The sequence below is a fragment of the Struthio camelus genome, chromosome 4 (assembly GCF_040807025.1).
Source record: "Struthio camelus isolate bStrCam1 chromosome 4, bStrCam1.hap1, whole genome shotgun sequence".
Lineage (NCBI taxonomy): Eukaryota > Metazoa > Chordata > Aves > Struthioniformes > Struthionidae > Struthio > Struthio camelus.
In genome coordinates this window covers 20192553-20208099 of record NC_090945.1, presented here as the reverse complement: position 1 = coordinate 20208099, position 15547 = coordinate 20192553, and the positions used below count along the sequence as shown (strand labels likewise).

General features: G+C 38.6%; 1 long non-coding RNA gene across 2 annotated transcripts in view; it reads left to right on the top strand.

Moving 5' to 3' along the window:
- Nucleotides 1–14445, top strand: part of LOC138067148 (uncharacterized) — a 137151-nt gene extending 122706 nt beyond the window's left edge. The window contains exons 6-10 of one of the 2 annotated variants that reach the window (XR_011140855.1): nt 1955–2159; nt 2340–2489; nt 2595–2735; nt 6714–6811; nt 13450–14445. This is a non-coding gene — a long non-coding RNA (uncharacterized lncRNA). Of the gene's footprint in view, nt 1–1954; nt 2160–2339; nt 2502–2594; nt 2736–5903; nt 6161–6713; nt 6812–13449 lie in introns of those variants that run through there. The other variant, XR_011140856.1, reaches the window with a different exon arrangement.
- Nucleotides 14446–15547: the final 1102 nt, after the last annotated feature.

The window sequence follows — 15547 nt, the reverse complement described above, 5'->3', positions numbered from 1 at the left end:
ATCTTCCCTGAAGGCAAAGTGACTCATGAAGAATTGTTTAGCACTTTTTAGTACATCAGTACATCCAGTTCAAGTGCCAGCATAATGATATAAATAACCGCTTTTGAGACACCTATATTAACAAGTGCATACTGATATCATCATTAGTACACTGATGTCACCGATGTTGCCGTAATCCCTCCTATTTCTGTTTGCCTTAGATCAGACCTAAATTCCCTTGTTCAGCTTTTCTTTCTGTCATTTAGATGTAGGTGTTGCTATGAAATACTATTAATCAGCACATAATTCAGTTGCAAGAAACCATCAGGAATGATGCTTTAGCAAATATGTTCAACGTTGCTTCTGTTTCTTACAGATTTGTATTTTGACTTGTTGCACACATTTTGAGGAATTATCCCACAATGTTTAAAAATTATATTTTTATCAACATTTTTATGCAAAATGGCTGATTAAAAATCAGGGAAAGCTGTAAGTTTAGGAAGGGGAGAACAATCTCTTTGTGAAAATTGCACTGTTCAACAGAGATGGCAGTTTTCAAATAAGAATTTCATTTTCGGAAAAAATAAGCTCCCTGTGAGAAAGCCTGTCTCCTTGGAATGGCCGCTGACAACATGCGGAAGGCACGTCACTCTCTTTGCTTCCACCTGCAAGATGTCCAAGATCTCTGCAATAAAGCAGAGACAGTGGATGAATCCATCACCACAGGGGCTCGAGATGAGCTTCTGCATCACAGCATGCAGGTGATCTCCAGCTACACTTCAGCTTCTTCTTTAGCACCCTTCATTAGACAGGGTCATGGCTTCTCAGGTTCCTTCTCTGGCTTTGGAAACACTGTGCGTCTGCTCTGGATGTAAATTCTTGTTTTCTAGAGAGCTTTCACTAGCTCATGCTCTGTCCCTGTGTTGCTGGAGAACAGCAAGTACAAGGAAGGCATTTAGCCTTCCCCGGAAGCTATTGATTCAATGGATAATCTCCCTTCTTGCACAATGGAAAGCCAAAAGCTAAAAATTAGATTTAAAAAGTTCATTACGAACACAGAGCACTAGAGGAAGCAGCAATCAAGAATTCTAAGCAAGAATCTTTAGGCTGCCTATAGTATCAAATGCTATGTTCACAGGGAGACTAGGCAAACAAATTGGCAGGGTATGTCAATGGAATCTAAACTGTGAAGGGTCCCATGAGAAACTAGTTTCCAGATCTTTAATTTACCACATTTTACCTATTCTTAATCTACAATAGTACAGCTTTTCACATCTCCCTTTAAAAAAAAAATTAAGTTAAAAACTACTGATAAAAGAAGAAAAGAAAAAGAGTTACTGTGTTGTTTTTATCTAACTGAGTATTTGCCCAAATGCAACTTTAAGACCCATTGAACAGAATGTGTCTGTCATTTAGTCTGCTCACGCACTTCCTGTAGTCATTGGAGCTTGCCTGACGCTTTAAACTAGGTGTTGAAATGCCCTACTGAGTTAGAGCCATAATTTAGGTTTCATTTCTTCTGCGAACAAAGATCTAACTGCTTCTCTTCCAAGCAACCACAGAGTCTGTAAGAAAGGAGAAGATGTTGGAAACTTTGTGCCACTCTCCTCCTGGGTGTTTTTTTTTGTATGAAAGGATGGTGGGATGGTCAGTCAGGAAGTATTCTGAACTTGAAAGTCGGCAGGGTGCTTTTGCTACAATTAGTCCCAAATCAAGTGTACTCCCAAACCTAACGTCTGAAAAGTACTCCAGATTGCAAGGTGTGACCTGGCAGGCAGTTCATCCATCACCATTTCATGCATTCTAAGGTCATTTCCTTTATATGCGTATATTTTGTAGCTGTGTTTGAGGAGATCATCTTTTCTTCAGTTAATGAAAAATCATGGAAAACATAGTGGAAGCCTATAAACTCTTCCAGTGTACGAACAACGAACTGTCCGGAGTGAAATCTGAATAACAAAATCTCATCTTGCAGGCAATGATCTCTTCAGTGTGTTTGTGCTTGACACTTTGCTCTAGCTTGACGTTAGAGTGACGCATACACTGATAATCAACATATAAAGACCAGAAATGAAAAAAGTGAAACTGAAGGGAAGTGTTTGTTCTCCTCCAAGACACTGACATCTGAATTCTGAATTCTCTTAAGGAAAAAAGCTTCACCTGAATGAGACAGAAAACAGGTATTACAGATTGTCCTGCAATGTGCATGCTTTCTGTTGTCTGTGGACATTCTTCTACATATTCTACCAACCTAACGGCTGTGGCATCCATATAGAAAGAAAAAGGGGAAAAAACATAGCCTCCGAGCATTTCATTCCCCAAAACACAGTTATCTATTGAATCTCTTTTCCCTTTCTCAGAACAGCATATCAGATTGTTCTACAAGGGCTTATCTGCAGCTTTCTTACATGCAGGACGTTTAGCAGTGCAGAATATCCTTTTTCAACATCTAGGCAGCTGATTCTGCAATCCCTGTGATTTTATACCATGACAAAACATACCGGATACAGGTACGTATATCGGTAAGTATTTCCCGTTACAGAAAAACACATTGAGCACTCCCCATGGTATCAATGGAACCTATGTTATCCTATTGCTTTCTTGTTGCTTCTCAGGATATTTCTCTGAATGAATGAAAACAAGTCAACTGCAATCTTACACAGAAAAGAACGCATGCTTTAGATGCCATCCTCTAATTATCAGAGACTAAAAGGGCCAAGGACTGCACTCCAGCCACACACTCAATATTCTCACAGGTAAGTTCTCCTTCTGCAGTCCTCACTTTCCTTTGGCAGTCCCTTTCCAGCAGCAGACTTAGCAACTTCTGGCTTTATATCTTTAAGCTTGGTCAGCATAAAATGTTTTCATCTGTCCATTCCCTGCCTGCCAGAGAGAAATGACCCTGGCCTCTGGTGCCAAATTAGAGAGCCCTTCCCATGATTCTCAGGAGACTACCTTTACGGTTCTTTCATGATATATTTATAGAAGGCCTTAATGCTGCCTTATAATTTTGTCATTGAAACCCAGAATCCCTACTGAAAAGCAATAACAACACTATTTAGCAGATTGTGCGAGGGGAACACTTCTACATACCTTGTAGGATGGTTCATCCAAGACTTGAAATTCTCAGTAGTCAGTGTTTTGTTGATGTTTTTGAGTCTTTTCCATAATTAGCGCGTTGCTGAAAGACAAATAGATGGAATTCAGAAATAAGGAATAGAGCAGTTAATAGGCTCCTGCTAGCACTGACCTACTTTGACAATTTACTGCACTGTTTGAATTTATATTTTCAGTTTCACACATACTTAGCAATACCTCTTTACCTTTTTGCTTCGGTTTGCTAATACATCACTTCCACGTCCTGTTACGCACCACGCTGTTCTCTTTGAGCGGCGTTATTCACGTTCACAGCGTTGCGCACTTTGAGTGTCAGAGCTAACGTGTCTGCCTGAAAGAGTGAAAGCTGTGTTTTTTCTGATAGTGAAATACTGCTTTAAATACTGCATTTTGTGCTCGTTATAATGGTGCACTTAAGGAAAATAATTCTTTTAAGAGTTACTTTGGGCCACTCCTGTAAATCTGAAGTAATGCTGGTGTTCTATTGTTTTCTGTTGTGTAATTTCAATATGTAATAATCTCTCCAAGTTGAGTAGTAATTTTGAATCTGTGCACACTTTGCCGTTTAGAGACAATTTGATCTGAATAGCTGTTTCATGTAAATATTTTGGCAACAACCAAAAAACCCACAACAGTACTACTTAAAACTTCAAAACGGCAATAAGGATTTTTCCTGACAGTAATGCGAGAGCATGATAGGCAGGTGGCTGAAAATCGTTATTTCCCCTCTCTGAAACTGATATTTTCTCACTGAAAAAAATGAGAACAAATCCACTTTCAACAGGTTATTTCTGTATTAATGTGATACCAGTAACAGCTGTGTAGATACCTCTCTTCTCCTGTAAGGCAAGCACTCAGATACAACACAGTCCAAGAAAGCTTGAAGGAATACGGCACTCACTTACTTCACCCCACAGCTGTGGGGTAAACACGCGATGCAACGTTTGAAGCGTTAACTAATTGGAGGAAGTGAACGGAGTATGATAACAATAGCAATAGGGAAATTTCTCCAGTGATTTGAAAACGTTGTCTGGAGCAGGCTGAATGTTTGCTTATGTATGCACTGGATACCCGCTTCTCTCTACTTGAATAATACATGGCAGCTAGAAATTGTTTACTTTGAAATATCAAAATGAGAAATGACCATGTTCTGAAAATAAAACCTGGGAGTTTCAACTCTGCCACCTCTAGGAAAGCCCAGTGGGAGGGATAGGATTGCTAGAACTAGAGGAGGCCTCCTTGTCCGTATTTGTTATCATATAACATAATCTGAAGGCATCTTCCTTTGCAAAGAGCAGGAAATAATTCCTGTTTAGCCCCTGGGGCCATTCAGAGGTTACGGTGCCCATTTCACTTGCGATGTTAAACAACAGAGTGCTTCACAATTTTACAGAGACTTCCTTCCAAGTCACAGAACACTGGAAAAGAAAAAAAAAAAAAAAGAGCTCATGTGCAGTGGAGAGTTTCTGACTTAGGAATGGGTGAAAACATAGTGCTGTTCAGCTGTCCGCTCTATGAGGTTCTCAAATACAACTCGTTACTTTCGACCACTGGGGAGATTTCCTAGGGATACATTTGAGAGCACAGAGTCAGTGACTAAAAATTCCAGTTAAAGTGCTTCTGTTATTTAGAGACGGTTTTGAAAATATGAACACAAATCTTGTGAATCTCTGTTGTATTTTCAGCCTTTGCTTGAATCTGCTTGAAATAGTAACCTAAAGTTTTAGGGTGATAAACTCTAGTATCCTACTCAGAAGGACTAGTGTATGCGTTGTCTACATATTAACAAAAGCAACCGTGCTTCTGCGTTTCCCTGAAAAATAAAAAGGATTGTACACGTGACATTTATATAATACAACATTAAGATGTCTACATCTGGGAGACAGATTGTAGCTGTCGTTTCAGCGCCAGGATGAGGCAGCCGAAGGAGTTTCAATAGCTAAGAGGTCTTTGCCTTACGCAGAGTGAAATGTGGTGTTACTGACTTCAGTAGCAAAATTCTCATCGACTTTTGTGTTTTGCCCATGATGCATTTTTATTCCATGAAAATGGAAGCACATAGTTTGAGAAAACAAGCATGATTTCTGCCAATCAGAGAACACGTAATCACTTAGATAATTTGTAACACCATTTGTTAAGTACACAGTTCAGATTTATCCTGCACAGATTTTCTTAGTTTTCCGTCCAAAGTGGCTTGTTATCCATACTCTTGGGACTTCAGTATTGCTTGGTAACTTCCACACACTATTATGAATAATGTGTTTGCAAAGGACTTTGAAATAGGTGTGCCTAAAATCTTCCAAACTAATACCGTTCACTAGGTTTGTACTGGTGTGGAAGAACTGCATTTCTTCACCTCAGCTAGCTCACCTTAAACAATTTGCTCCTCTCCTTATGGATCCAGTTTAACACCTTCGACCACCGTGAATTTTTGTTCTTACAGCCTCCTCCATTCTCTCCCTTGCTTGCATGAAAGAGTGATACAGCCTATCAGATGCCGAATGGCTGGCTATGCTCCATTTGGTTTACCAAGTATAAATGCAGCTAAAACTGTCTGCTAAATAAATACCCTGCTAGCTTCAATCCTGTCATCATTAGACGTCTGCTTGGTAGACCTCCTTCCTCTCGTGTGCAGGCGTGCAAGCCTTTTCACAGCAAGTCGTCTCCAGATGTTTGGTTGTACCACTCCAATTAGTGTGAGAGAGATGGGAATTCTGCTGTGACACCAGACTGGAAATCTCTAACAACCCCGAGCTATGTCTGTAGCCACTTCCTAATAGATTTTTCACATTTGTTTGTGTTTTAAGGTTCCAACCAAGGAACTAATAGCAGGACTGGGGACATCCTGCCGGGAATTCGCAGAAGGGATATATGCCTGTCCCCTGCATTGTCTCAGAGAATACTGAGCAGACATTGAACTGATTAAAAAAAACCCAGAACTTTCCAATGCCTCATTTTATTTTATTTTTTTAATCTTTGGCTTAACTCATTCTGGGTTGATACTGTTTAAAGTGTTAACCTTTCTTGATCAGTGGTTTTAATACACCTGCCAGATTTAACCAAGTAAGATGTTAAGACATCTCTCCCATTGCTGTATTACCAAGGATGTTCCAATGAAAACACAATCCTTTTGATCTTAGTTACTTGGGAGCTCTTCTGCAGCTTGTATCTCAGCAGAAAATCTAACAGTCTGTTTGTGCTTACTGGGAAAAAGATATTGTTGCCTTGCCAGCCTAAGTACACTGGTGAGTTAGGGAATAACGAGTGAGAACAGATGAAATATTTAGATATAAATAGTCTGTTTTCATGTGCTGCAATTGTCACTAATAATAAAAGAACGTGTGGTTTGCGGTTAAGGGACAGGATGAGGAAGCAGGACATCTGGGTTCCCTTCTGAGCTTTACCACATTGTACTGAAGCAGCCATCAAGCCTCCCTGTACCCCATGAGTTGGAAGGGGATAATAATACTCTGGGGGCTAATTCTTTAATGCTGTAGTTTTCAGACGTACAGAGGGGAAGAGTGACGCAAGTGTATGATTTTTATGTATTAGAAATCAGTCCAGCTAAAACTTTACTCAGAAAGTTTGGGAATTAATTTATCCTATCCTGACTTTAGGCATCACACCCACTTGCCATTTCCTAGCAATGACAGAAAATCAAGAGGAAAATCAGAAACGATATGGAATGTCGGAACAGGATTCTGCCTGAAAGCAGGTGATCTTGAGTTTTCTGTGACAAGTTTGCTGGGTTTTACACTCGGGCTTTTTTTCCTCTCTCTCGCTCTTCTTCTTTTTTTCTTTTTTTTTTTTTTTCAATATCTAAAGTGGTCAGAATAACAAAGGGGGTGTTATGTACCTAGTGGAGACACGGCCGTGATGTTCTTAGAGCTGAAATGCGCTCATTTGTCCAAAGCCTATAAACAACTTTGGCCTTAATTCACAAGCTTCAGTAGGATTTAAGAAGGACTTACAGTGGCCATCTATAAAGGGATGCATTTCCCCCACCTAAGTGTATTTTACTCACTGCAGCTGTAACTAATAATTCCCTAAACAATAGATTAAAATCATGCAATTAGTATAAAAATAAGTAAAGCAAAGACTCATTCCACCTAGGAGGACATAAGCATGTTTGCTATCTACGACATAGTGGAAAAGAGAGGAATTTTTGTGTGTGTGTGTGTGCGTGCATATGCTAGCAGAGAAACTCTAAGTAAAGGGTCGCTACTTTGGCTAAGGAGGACAAGGCCTGTGTTAGGGATTTGAAGGCCTTGATTTATATCATGATTATAATTCATTTGGGATAAGCACTGTCTTATTTTAGGTTTTCCAGTGCTCACTGGAAACAATTTTAGTGGTACGAATAAGTCTGTCACACAATAATAATGCCCAGTATCCAAAAGTGGATACAAAATTAGATGGCTGTATCTACATTGGAAAGTTAAGCAGCCCAATGGGAGCAGATCTGTAAAGCAAAAACAGTTGGTACCAAGGACCCAATGTCCCTATTAAATAAATAGTGTCCCTATTAAATAAAGAGCTGGGGTGTTCAGTCTGGCCCCACGTACCCATGTACCAAACGGCAGGAGCACAGTAAGCACTTTCCTGGAATACATTTCCCATACTGCTTTCACCCGAAGTCTGGTTCATTATGCTCTGACACCAGCCCACAGTTCAGGAAGAAGAACAGTAAGCGGGGGCAATCTTGAGACTTGTTTCAGAAGTCCAGTTTTGATCTGAACTGAAATGCTAACGTCTGTGCACCTTGTTTGCACTCTGATCACTGAATAAACGAGGTACAAGGGTGTGATTTGCAGTCAGAATGCAGTTAACTAGGCAAAACCATGAACACAAATTTTCAGTTGTTTTTGTCGACATGAAGGCAAGACTTTGCTCTAGACACCGTTAAAGCAGCAGTTGGAGTAATTTAATGTAGGGTAATTTCAGAATATTTTGAAAGAGGCTAATGGCTATTCAATTTGTTGAATTTGTCTCATTTGAGAACAGTATTGAGAATAGTTTCGCCCACTGCAATGCTTGCTTAGGAAACACATTTTTAAATAGGGGGGAAAAAATTGCTCTTCAGCATCATTCTAAACTAATATCATAATTTCTATGATATTAGATGAAAAGTGAATCTACTGATGCACCATAAATGCTCCAGTTATCTGCAGGGATTAATTTCTCTCTTGAAACTGACTTGTACACTAAAACAAGTCCACGGTTAACCAAGCCCATCCCCTGCCCTGTCCCTGAAGGTGACTCGCTCCTCCCCAGTCCTTGCTTTCACAAGAAGAAACCTGGGCGCGCAGACCGCCAGGAAATCTTAGCCCATTCTGTCTGGCTTCTCAGTATGGAGATGTGGGGATGAGGGTCCCAGGGCTTACTGCTGAGTGCTCCCAGTGGAGATGGAGCAGTTTGTATTCAGAGAGGTCTAGAAAGTTATGTCAGAATGGAAGAAAATTGGTGCGCTAGATTCGATCGCCTGTATTCATCTGAGATGCCTCCTTCACCTTCAGAGTCTTAAAAAATGACGGTGCTCAGAGCTAAGGAAGTAACTACCAGGAAGCTCATCTTTTTTTTTTTTTTCCCCCCCCCCCTAAAAATTGCACTCACAACTACGATCAACAGGGACTTATTTAGTATCTTTGGCCATTCTTAGCCTTTCCTAAGGTTTGGACAGATAAAAAGAGAATGTGTGAAGGCTCTATTTCCGATTTGCTTGGGGGAAGGTGACGAGGGGAAAATAACGTGCCTTTTTATCTGAGGAAGAGAGCAACAGTTCTGGCTGGATGTGGTGAATCATGTCACCATAACGTCTTTCACACTAATTTCCCTAAAAACGCATCCAGAACCAACACCCACGTACACATCTAGATGTCTATCTTTATATGTGGAGTCACATAAATAACTACCTTTATGTGGTAAGACAAAAGAGACTGAACAACCAGAAAATTTAGCAACAACATTCTTTTCCTATGGTATATATCCCACTAGCGGTAATTTCACCTCGAAATGGAAAGCATAGCATTACATTATCTGAGCAGAAAGGCCAAATTTCCCTGGATGCCAGTTAGACCCCAAACTCATACAAACACAGCAGGAGAAATCTAAAATGATTTTGTTTCCCAGTGGCACTAATTCCACTGCTGGAGAAAATATAATTATATTTATATTAACGTCATAATGATAACTTTGCAGGCCAGACTCCCATCTGTTTGTTAGGCCAGATATAAACAAAGCACTAGCAGAGACCTAAGGAATTTCTGTTCCCCTGTGGCAGTGTGCCTGGCTGCCTAGCTAGTAATTTCAGCAGTAAAAGGAAAGTTCATTCTGTGAAAAATATAGTTAAGATTTAATTTTGTCTTAAATACAAAACCTGTCCATTTTCTATTGATCGTAGCATCCTCAAACAAACTGCATCTGGACTGCAATTTGCAAATTAGGCTTTTGCCCTCTATAGCTGTAAAACTTGGTCAGCATTAGTTTTACCATTCTTGAATTAATCATATATAATCCATTCTAATCCATGCTTAACCTTTTTCTATCTGATCCACTTCAGATATTTTCCTTTGAAAGACTCAAACACGATTATTAAAAGCAGCTTCCTACTTGTCTTTTTTTTAGGATTCTCTTTCAGGTTTGAAGGAAGTGAGCACCATACTTTTATTTTTAAAGCAGATATAGCTCTGCCTATTTTCTTCACTTTTTTTTTTTTCAGCTCCCAAATTGGAGCAGTTTGTATATCACTAAAAATGCATTTCTACACCTTTTTTTGGTTGTTGTTAAGGTTATGTCAGTTAAGGACACTGAGAATTTGGGCAATTCCCATTTTTGCTTTTAGCAATCAGTACGGAAAAAGAAGGGAAAAAAGGGAGGGGGAATGAAATGATTTGTTACTCTTAATGTTGTATCAGTAGAGATACAGCAGTGAAATAATGAAAAAAAAAAAGTTTTATATAAGCTTTACCTCCCTACAAAAGAAAGTGTTCTCTTTTCTCAGTTCTTTGCTAAAATCTATCTATCTTAAGGCCACCCCTCTGAAATGTGCCTTTTAAAGTTAGACTTCGAAGCCCGTTAGCTCATCAGTGGGAACTGCAGATACTCCGTTTCTGAAACTAACTTTGAATTAGCAAAATAGTAGAAATACTTGGCTAACTTCATGACCAATCATAGTCACATGGACACTGAGGAAAATACCGAAACAAACTATTCAAACTTCCTAAACTGTGGAAGAGGTGCACTTCGGAAGCATAAATATAGATGTATACGCCTAATTCCAGACAGGCTATACAATTTATGTCTTCAGGTTTGTATGCGTTACTAACTCCAGGATACATGAGATGTGGTGCGCAGGTGCAAGACCTCTGATGAGCAATGACAAGGGCATCAAAAGTTTTTTCACTTTTTCTATTTGTTTTGAAGCGTGTGTATGTACTTGAACAGGACAGTACAGGCAAATGTGAATTATCTTAACTGTGAATGGACACAAGCTGTTAAGGAAATCTATTAAACTCATCCAGTTGAAGGTACTGCCACTTAGTGAAAAAACGTGATTTTCATACAGTTCTTCACATTTGCTTTTAAAACGTCATTTTTATGTCGTGAAAGAACTCATCTGCTTCCTGACATATTCCATGTTTGGACAACAACAGTACAAACAAGCACAGAGAGACATATAATTATTAAAGCAAAACGGGAACTATTTGTGCAAATCATTAAAGACATTGTAACTGAGATTCAAATAGACCTTTGACACTTTTTGACTGCAAATGTGTTAGCATATAAAAAAAAGTAAGATTACAAACCTACTGACTATAAACAAATTCCTATAAAGCCACCAAGAAAAAGGTTCAGTGGGAGATTAAGATAGAGTAAGGTATACATTTGACCTCAGAAGCCACAAGGAACAAAGTAGAGGTTTTAGAGGTTGGGCTTCAGGTTGGTTCTTTGGAATTTTCTACATTGTCCCCTGTGGAGGGCTCTGCAGACATTCAGTGGTAAAAAAAAAAAAAAAAAAAAAATCTCCCAATTAAAGTAAAAATAAAGGCTAAGAAATTTTAAGAAACATTGATTAGGTGTTCTTCAATAACCTGGTTTGGAACATTAGTAATGTTTACCTTAGCCTTAAAAGCCAGATGTAGTAACGGTCGGAGAGAAGGAAAGACAGGCACTGAAAGGTAAATGGTCATGATCCGATACACTAAAAAGCTGAAATATTTTTAAGCCTTTACAAAACGAAAAAGTAAAGAAAACTACTTCCAGATAGGATCACTGATCCTAGAAAGATGGATGTGAAATACTGAATTGCCTTTTGATTTGCTTGTTTTTGAAACCCACGTGGTTCTGGGTTTATTGAATCTCAACCTGTTGCACTCTATTTTCCTCTCATACATGAGAGTTTAATGACTGCTGTAATGCGATATAAAAGCAGATATAAATCATTCATATTTTTATTATATATTCCACTGTGCATGCTTGTTAATTCTCCTGTCTCTTGGAAGTGTTGTCAAGTTCATGAAAAGTAGTAACTATATCAAGAGATGAATGGAAACAAAATCCCTAGTGCAAACATTCCTGATGTACAGGAAGAAATTGCACCTGCTGTTTTGGTAAAATGTTTCCTGTACTACAGTAAATAAAATTCATCAGAATGTAAAACTTGATTTTTCGTAACTGTGCAGAGCTACAGCTGGAAAAACTGCATCTTAAGTGATTCTACTACTTTTTCATTATTAGATTGTATGTCTTTAAAAGGCATTATAGTATATCGAAGACACATGGATACTAAGCTACGCGGTGTTTTCCCAAAGAATTGGAGTCTACCACCAGAAATTTATATTTCTCTGTTAGGACTTTCTGCAGACTGCGTTAGTCTCTGCCACATGTGCAGAATATTATGTTCTGAAAATTATTTAGATATGTTGCAGTCCCTGAAAATAAAAGCAAAGAGCACCTCATTACCTATTCATTTATCATTTCTCTATAAAATATTCTATCCAAAGAGCTCACAATTTTATCCCTTTTCCCTTGTTCCCTCTCTTGCTTATAGATTGTTTATAGCAGACATACGTAACAATAGATTTCCGAGATACAGAATGGCTACTGATCTGATAGGGACCAATGGTCAAGTCCCGGTGCTCGCACTGCATTGCATTGGCAACTGTAGCACATGTTTTCCCTTAGTGCAGCTGAAGTGCCAATACTGCATACCACTATTTTAATATTTTCTGAATTCTGTCATCTCCGTACAATCATGTGGGACTTCAGCTGACTTCAGTAAAGACAATTCTACATTTAGCTAACACGGGGCAACAGACATATAAAAGATATTGGTTTTTGGAGATATGGTCTGATTTTGCATCAGTAGAATGTTACAGTAAGCAGAATCAGTCAAAGATAGAGACTGTGAATGGAGCAAAACCAACTAGAACAAATATGTTAAATACATTTTTTTTTAAATTATCTAAGTGATTCCTGGAAAAAAAAAAATCAATTTTAGATTTAGACTCAAACCCAAACCATGTTTTGCATTTCAGGGTAGCAGAACAAAATGTGCATTTCAGCTGAAGTGATGAATTTTTCAACACAGAGCTGATAAATGTTCACATCAGACCTAGCACTCTGGAGATGCCTTGCTGATTTGAACAGTAATTGCATGCTGGCAGACTGAGGCTATTGGGATCCCATACTGCAGATTTAGCCTGCAGCCTGGCAGCATCTGACTTGTGGCCTTCGTGCCTACTTATCCATCTCGGTTGCCCCAGTGTTAAAAGAGAGGCCCTTCAGGAAAATGGAAATTCTTTCCTGAAATTCAGGGAGGTGGGAATTGTAGCCCTTCATCATGGGTACGCTGATTTAATACATAGTGGCATTTTTAGGCATTTATCCTGGCTGTATCAATTTAATACGTTACGGTACATGTGCCAGCCTATTTTACTCTTTTCTTGGGGCACTTTATCAGTGTGAGATAACTGCTGATTCTAAAGTCAAGATCATCTACATATCTGTAATTTTTCTTGACGGAATGGTGCTACTGCCCGCAAGAGAAGCCATACTGAAGGAACAGTGGCTAAATCTAGGGCTGAACGATTCCTTGTTCAAACATAGTTCATAAAGAGAACAGCTCCAGAGAGGAAATTATTTGCAAGCTGGAACTGAACTAAATCAAACACTTAGAAGATAGAAGGAACTGAAGAACCCGTAATTTTTAAAAGTTAGAATTCTTTTGTTGACAATTATGCTCCAGGACAATCAGAAAAATGTCAGTTTTTCACAAGTAAGAAAAAGTAACAGCACAAAAACTTCTGGCTTGGGTCAACTGAACTTAATTTTCTTTTGCTGTTTCTTTCATAGCCATGCACCAAGACAAAAACATCTATTAGGACATCTGCAATTATGATACCAATTTGGACTAGTCACTGCCCCAGCTAACCATTTCATGTGCCTTTGAGAAAGTCGGGTAAGGCAGAATTAATCTTTCCTAATTTAGTCATATAAAAGAGAGGCGTCCAGCTTAAGCCATCTTCCGGTTTCCCTCTACTGTCAATGGGGAGAGTGCGGAAGAGAAAGAGAAATTTGGGCCTTGGGGGGGAATCAACTGATCTTTGGAGGGGCCTCCTCTGCTACCTGCAGAGAAAGTGCTAGTGTATTTGAAACTCAGTTCTTCTCTATTAAACTGAGATTTTGTCACTCCCCTACCACACAGAAGAGTTATGAACATGACTGTGGGACATTCAGATATTAGGGTAGTAAGAGGTGTATGAGAACCGCTGATAAGACTGTACAGTTCTTGAACATCCTGGCCTTTGCAGCTGGACATAGGGTTAGTGTTCACAGTCCAAGTTTGGAGGGCAAGTTTGGCTGAGCTTGTTTTTTTCCATTTTCGTCAATATTAAAAATGTGTCCTGTATATCGTACTTCTTCTGGCATTTACCACAGAAAGGCCCTTTACAGACAGATTCCAACAGCATAACATTTTTATAAATGCTTCATAGAAGCTTACAGATTTCATAGGCTTATATTGGCTTAAATAGGAGGAATTTTATGTGCTTTAACCAATATTACCTGAGGAAACATAGCTCCCAAATGATGATTTTTCCAAAATACAGTTACATTATGGAATGGATGAATGCCGGCATTGGGCCAAACTTTCTTAAAGGACACCTCAACCATTTTAGATAGGAAGCTTTCACAACTTGTTTGTTCTTAACTGCAAGTTTTGCTTTTGCTCAATTTTTTAAACTTTTTTTTTTTAATTAAGCTCTCCTTTAAGATTAAATGTTAGATTAAACGCTTGTTGTTTCATTTGCAACCAGACGGTCTTCACTGGAGCCAGTTCGTATGCACAATGCAAAGGTGAATTTTGAATGTTAACTGTTTTATAATCTTGAAAAATATTCAAGAGTTTTATGGAAGTATTTTAGAAAAATTATGGATATCGCAAACACTAATAATAAATTTAAATATTTGGGAAGAACGGCAAATATTCTTTGTGTATTTACAGAAACTCCCAAAGTGTTAACAATGGTATAGCGTTTTTCAAAGTTCTGAAATACCTTTCTGTTCCTGAAAATATCCCCTTGTTCAGTTCTCAGAGCCCTGGAGATGCCTGGATTGGTTAGTGATAAATACAGACTTTCTGGGAGTGGTACCTATCTTTATAGCAATGAAAACAATTCCTTATGCCCCTTTCTTTTTTTCCTCTTTCTTTTTCCTGTCTTATTTTTTCTTAAGGGCAGTAATATCAAAGCATAATACTCAAATAAACAGAAACAAATCACCATAAAACCACTGATATTAAATCACTGTTGCTTACTACTAATTTCCTTGTTTGTTTGGGCTTGGAAAGGTTTAGGAGCACAGTTTTTAATATATAATGCATTCAGTTGGTAATAGATGTAATAGGAAGTATATGCTTGAATTTATAACTAGCAGAATGCACCAACGGCAGGGGATAACGCTATAAATATAAATATATATCACTGGCACTTGCAAGTCCTAATCTTAATATGTGAAATCTAATAGGAAGCCAGCGTGTGAAGGCACTTGAATTCAATATTATGGGTCACCTCTGTCTGATTGCATTTGAAATGACATCGATCTGCTTCTGGATTTAACTACATCCACAATACGCAGAAAATACATTATGCAAGGTAGAAATGGATATATCAGTCTGAACGGAATCACAGACAATGTGAACTGGAAAACTAAATCAAACACCCAAGCAACTTTGAAAACATACATTTTGTAAGCCATTTTTGGATCATTTTAAATTTTTTCCCATTTTTTCTCCCATACCTCACTGGAGTTGGGTTAATCCCAAAACTGTAGCAATACTTTATTACAAGGGAGATCATTTTTGCACTTTCTGCCCTGTCCAGAGTACTGGACATTTCAGAATAGTTTGACTGGAAGATTCCCACTTCCTTTTCCAGATGAAATTTGGACAGAC